This window comes from Corvus hawaiiensis, chromosome 3, assembly GCF_020740725.1.
Source record: "Corvus hawaiiensis isolate bCorHaw1 chromosome 3, bCorHaw1.pri.cur, whole genome shotgun sequence".
Lineage (NCBI taxonomy): Eukaryota > Metazoa > Chordata > Aves > Passeriformes > Corvidae > Corvus > Corvus hawaiiensis.
In genome coordinates, this window is record NC_063215.1 from 1,650,740 (window position 1) to 1,656,378 (window position 5,639).

Consider the following 5,639-nt stretch of genomic DNA (forward strand, 5'->3'; position numbering starts at 1 on the left):
AAGGTCCTGGAGTGTTGGGAAAAGGTCCTGGAGTGTTGGGAAAAGGTCCTGGAAGGGACGGGAGCAGGGGCTGGAGTGCCGGGAAAAGGTGCTGGAATGTCGGGAAAAGGTCCTGGAGTGTTGGGAGAAGGTCCTGGAGTGTTGGGAGAAGGTCCTGGAAGGGATGGGAGAAGGTGCTGGAAGGACGGGAAAAGGTCCTGGAATGCTGGGAAAAGGTCCTGGAATGTTGGGAAAAGGTCCTGGAAGGGACGGGAGCAGGGGCTGGAGTGCCGGGAAGAGGTGCTGGAATGTTGGGAGAAGGTCCTGGAGTGTTGGGAAAAGGTCCTGGAAGGGATGGGAAAAGGTCCTGGAATGCTGGGAAAAGGTCCTGGAGTGGCGGGAAAAGGTCCTGGAATGTTGGGAAAAGGTCCTGGAGTGTTGGGAAAAGGTCCTGGAATGTCGGGAAAAGGTCCTGGAATGCTGGGAAAAGGTCCTGGAATGTCGGGAAAAGGTCCTGGAATGTTGGGAAAAGGTCCTGGAATGCTGGGAAAAGGTCCTGGAGTGGCGGGAAAAGGTCCTGGAGTGGCGGGAAAAGGTCCTGGAGTGTTGGGAAAAGGTCCTGGAATGTTGGGAAAAGGTCCTGGAAGGGACGGGAGCAGGGGCTGGAGTGCCGGGAAAAGGTGCTGGAATGTCGGGAAAAGGTCCTGGAGTGTTGGGAGAAGGTCCTGGAAGGGACGGGAGCAGGGGCTGGAGTGCCGGGAAAAGGTGCTGGAATGTTGGGAAAAGGTCCTGGAATGTCGGGAAAAGGTCCTGGAATGTTGGGAAAAGGTCCTGGAGTGTTGGGAGAAGGTCCTGGAAGGGATGGGAGAAGGTGCTGGAAGGACGGGAAAAGGTCCTGGAATGCTGGGAAAAGGTCCTGGAATGTTGGGAAAAGGTCCTGGAAGGGACGGGAAAAGGTCCTGGAATGTCGGGAAAAGGTCCTGGAGTGTTGGGAAAAGGTCCTGGAATGTTGGGAAAAGGTCCTGGAAGGGACGGGAGCAGGGGCTGGAGTGCCGGGAAAAGGTGCTGGAATGTTGGGAAAAGGTCCTGGAATGTTGGGAAAAGGTCCTGGAGTGTTGGGAAAAGGTCCTGGAATGTCGGGAAAAAGGTCCTGGAATGTTGGGAAAAGGTCCTGGAAGGGATGGGAGAAGGTGCTGGAAGGGAGGGGAAAAGGTCCTGGAATGCTGGGAAAAGGTCCTGGAGTGTTGGGAAAAGGTCCTGGAGTGCCGGGAAAAGGTCCTGGAGTGCCGGGAAAAGGTCCTGGAATGTTGGGAAAAGGTCCTGGAAGGGACGGGAGAAGGGGCTGGAGTGCCGGGAAAAGGTGCTGGAATGTCGGGAAAAGATCCTGGAGTGTTGGGAGAAGGTCCTGGAATGTTGGGAAAAGGTCCTGGAAGGGACGGGAGAAGGGGCTGGAGTGCCGGGAAAAGGTGCTGGAATGTCGGGAAAAGATCCTGGAGTGTTGGGAGAAGGTCCTGGAGTGTTGGGAGAAGGTCCTGGAAGGGATGGGAGAAGGTGCTGGAAGGACGGGAAAAGGTCCTGGAATGCTGGGAAAAGGTCCTGGAATGTTGGGAAAAGGTCCTGGAATGTTGGGAAAAGGTCCTGGAAGGGACGGGAGCAGGGGCTGGAGTGCCGGGAAAAGGTGCTGGAATGTTGGGAAAAGGTCCTGGAGTGTTGGGAGAAGGTCCTGGAGTGTTGGGAAAAGGTCCTGGAAGGGATGGGAAAAGGTCCTGGAATGCTGGGAAAAGGTCCTGGAGTGGCGGGAAAAGGTCCTGGAATGTTGGGAAAAGGTCCTGGAGTGTTGGGAAAAGGTCCTGGAATGTCGGGAAAAGGTCCTGGAATGCTGGGAAAAGGTCCTGGAATGTCGGGAAAAGGTCCTGGAATGTTGGGAAAAGGTCCTGGAATGCTGGGAAAAGGTCCTGGAGTGGCGGGAAAAGGTCCTGGAGTGGCGGGAAAAGGTCCTGGAGTGTTGGGAAAAGGTCCTGGAATGTTGGGAAAAGGTCCTGGAAGGGACGGGAGCAGGGCTGGAGTGCCGGGAAAAGGTGCTGGAATGTCGGGAAAAGGTCCTGGAGTGTTGGGAGAAGGTCCTGGAAGGGACGGGAGCAGGGGCTGGAGTGCCGGGAAAAGGTGCTGGAATGTTGGGAAAAGGTCCTGGAATGTCGGGAAAAGGTCCTGGAATGTTGGGAAAAGGTCCTGGAGTGTTGGGAGAAGGTCCTGGAAGGGATGGGAGAAGGTGCTGGAAGGACGGGAAAAGGTCCTGGAATGCTGGGAAAAGGTCCTGGAATGTTGGGAAAAGGTCCTGGAAGGGACGGGAAAAGGTCCTGGAATGTCGGGAAAAGGTCCTGGAGTGTTGGGAAAAGGTCCTGGAATGTTGGGAAAAGGTCCTGGAAGGGACGGGAGCAGGGGCTGGAGTGCCGGGAAAAGGTGCTGGAATGTTGGGAAAAGGTCCTGGAATGTTGGGAAAAGGTCCTGGAGTGTTGGGAAAAGGTCCTGGAATGTCGGGAAAAGGTCCTGGAATGTTGGGAAAAGGTCCTGGAAGGGATGGGAGAAGGTGCTGGAAGGGAGGGGAAAAGGTCCTGGAATGCTGGGAAAAGGTCCTGGAGTGTTGGGAAAAGGTCCTGGAGTGCCGGGAAAAGGTCCTGGAATGTTGGGAAAAGGTCCTGGAAGGGACGGGAGAAGGGGCTGGAGTGCCGGGAAAAGGTGCTGGAATGTCGGGAAAAGATCCTGGAGTGTTGGGAGAAGGTCCTGGAGTGTTGGGAGAAGGTCCTGGAAGGGATGGGAGAAGGTGCTGGAAGGACGGGAAAAGGTCCTGGAATGCTGGGAAAAGGTCCTGGAATGTTGGGAAAAGGTCCTGGAATGTTGGGAAAAGGTCCTGGAAGGGACGGGAGCAGGGGCTGGAGTGCCGGGAAAAGGTGCTGGAATGTTGGGAAAAGGTCCTGGAGTGTTGGGAGAAGGTCCTGGAGTGTTGGGAAAAGGTCCTGGAAGGGATGGGAAAAGGTCCTGGAATGCTGGGAAAAGGTCCTGGAGTGGCGGGAAAAGGTCCTGGAATGTCGGGAAAAGGTCCTGGAATGTCGGGAAAAGGTCCTGGAATGCTGGGAAAAGGTCCTGGAGTGGCGGGAAAAGGTCCTGGAGTGGCGGGAAAAGGTCCTGGAGTGTTGGGAAAAGGTCCTGGAATGTTGGGAAAAGGTCCTGGAAGGGACGGGAGCAGGGGCTGGAGTGCCGGGAAAAGGTGCTGGAATGTCGGGAAAAGGTCCTGGAGTGTTGGGAAAAGGTCCTGGAGTGTTGGGAGAAGGTCCTGGAAGGGATGGGAGAAGGGGCTGGAAGGGATGGGAAAAGGTCCTGGAATGTCGGGAAAAGGTCCTGGAGTGCCGGGAAAAGGTGCTGGAATGTTGGGAAAAGGTCCTGGAGTGTTGGGAAAAGGTCCTGGAAGGGATGGGAGAAGGTGCTGGAAGGGAGGGGAAAAGGTCCTGGAATGTCGGGAAAAGGTCCTGGAGTGACGGGAAAAGGTCCTGGAAGGGACGGGAGCAGGGGCTGGAGTGGTGGGAAAAGGTGCTGGAATGTCGGGAAAAGGTCCTGGAGTGTTGGGAGAAGGTCCTGGAGTGTTGGGAGAAGGTCCTGGAGTGTTGGGAGAAGGTCCTGGAGTGGTGGGAAAAGGTGCTGGAATGTCGGGAAAAGGTCCTGGAGTGTCGGGAAAAGGTCCTGGAGTGTTGGGAAAAGGTCCTGGAGTGACGGGAAAAGGTCCTGGAAGGGACGGGAGCAGGGGCTGGAGTGCCGGGAAAAGGTGCTGGAATGTTGGGAAAAGGTCCTGGAGTGTTGGGAGAAGGTCCTGGAGTGTTGGGAGAAGGTCCTGGAAGGGATGGGAGAAGGTGCTGGAAGGACGGGAAAAGGTCCTGGAATGCTGGGAAAAGGTCCTGGAGTGGTGGGAAAAGGTCCTGGAATGCTGGGAAAAGGTCCTGGAATGTTGGGAAAAGGTCCTGGAAGGGACGGGAGAAGGGGCTGGAATGTCGGGAAAAGGTCCTGGAATGTTGGGAAAAGGTCCTGGAAGGGACGGGAGCAGGGGCTGGAGTGCCGGGAAAAGGTGCTGGAATGTTGGGAAAAGGTCCTGGAGTGTTGGGAGAAGGTCCTGGAGTGTTGGGAGAAGGTCCTGGAAGGGATGGGAGAAGGTGCTGGAAGGACGGGAAAAGGTCCTGGAATGCTGGGAAAAGGTCCTGGAGTGGTGGGAAAAGGTCCTGGAATGTTGGGAAAAGGTCCTGGAATGCTGGGAAAAGGTCCTGGAATGTTGGGAAAAGGTCCTGGAAGGGACGGGAGAAGGGGCTGGAATGTCGGGAAAAGGTGCTGGAATGTCGGGAAAAGGTCCTGGAGTGTTGGGAAAAGGTCCTGGAGTGCCGGGAAAAGGTCCTGGAATGTTGGGAAAAGGTCCTGGAAGGGACAGGAGCAGGGGCTGGAGTGCCGGGAAAAGGTGCTGGAATGTCGGGAAAAGGTCCTGGAGTGTTGGGAAAAGGTCCTGGAGTGTTGGGAAAAGGTCCTGGAATGTTGGGAAAAGGTCCTGGAGTGGCGGGAAAAGGTCCTGGAATGTCGGGAAAAGGTCCTGGAATGCTGGGAAAAGGTCCTGGAGTGTCGGGAAAAGGTCCTGGAGTGTCGGGAAAAGGTCCTGGAATGTTGGGAAAAGGTCCTGGAGTGGTGGGAAAAGGTCCTGGAATGTCGGGAAAAGGTCCTGGAATGCTGGGAAAAGGTCCTGGAGTGGTGGGAAAAGGTCCTGGAGTGTCGGGAAAAGGTCCTGGAATGCTGGGAAAAGGTCCTGGAGTGGTGGGAAAAGGTCCTGGAATGTCGGGAAAAGGTCCTGGAATGTCGGGAAAAGGTCCTGGAGTGGCGGGAAAAGGTCCTGGAGTGTTGGGAAAAGGTCCTGGAATGTTGGGAAAAGGTCCTGGAAGGGACGGGAGCAGGGGCTGGAGTGCCGGGAAAAGGTGCTGGAATGTCGGGAAAAGGTCCTGGAGTGTTGGGAGAAGGTCCTGGAAGGGATGGGAGAAGGGGCTGGAAGGGATGGGAAAAGGTCCTGGAATGCTGGGAAAAGGTCCTGGAGTGGTGGGAAAAGGTCCTGGAATGTCGGGAAAAGGTCCTGGAATGCTGGGAAAAGGTCCTGGAGTGTTGGGAAAAGGTCCTGGAATGTTGGGAAAAGGTCCTGGAGTGGCGGGAAAAGGTCCTGGAATGTTGGGAAAAGGTCCTGGAAGGGACGGGAGCAGGGGCTGGAGTGCCGGGAAAAGGTGCTGGAATGTCGGGAAAAGGTCCTGGAGTGTTGGGAAAAGGTCCTGGAATGCTGGGAAAAGGTCCTGGAATGCTGGGAAAAGGTCCTGGAATGTCGGGAAAAGGTCCTGGAATGTTGGGAAAAGGTCCTGGAATGCTGGGAAAAGGTCCTGGAATGTCGGGAAAAGGTCCTGGAGTGTTGGGAAAAGGTCCTGGAATGTCGGGAAAAGGTCCTGGAATGCTGGGAAAAGGTCCTGGAATGTCGGGAAAAGGTCCTGGAATGTTGGGAAAAGGTCCTGGAGTGTTGGGAGAAGGTCCTGGAATGCTGGGAAAAGGTCCTGGAATGTTGGGAAAAGGTCCTGGAGTGTCGGGAAAAGGTCCTG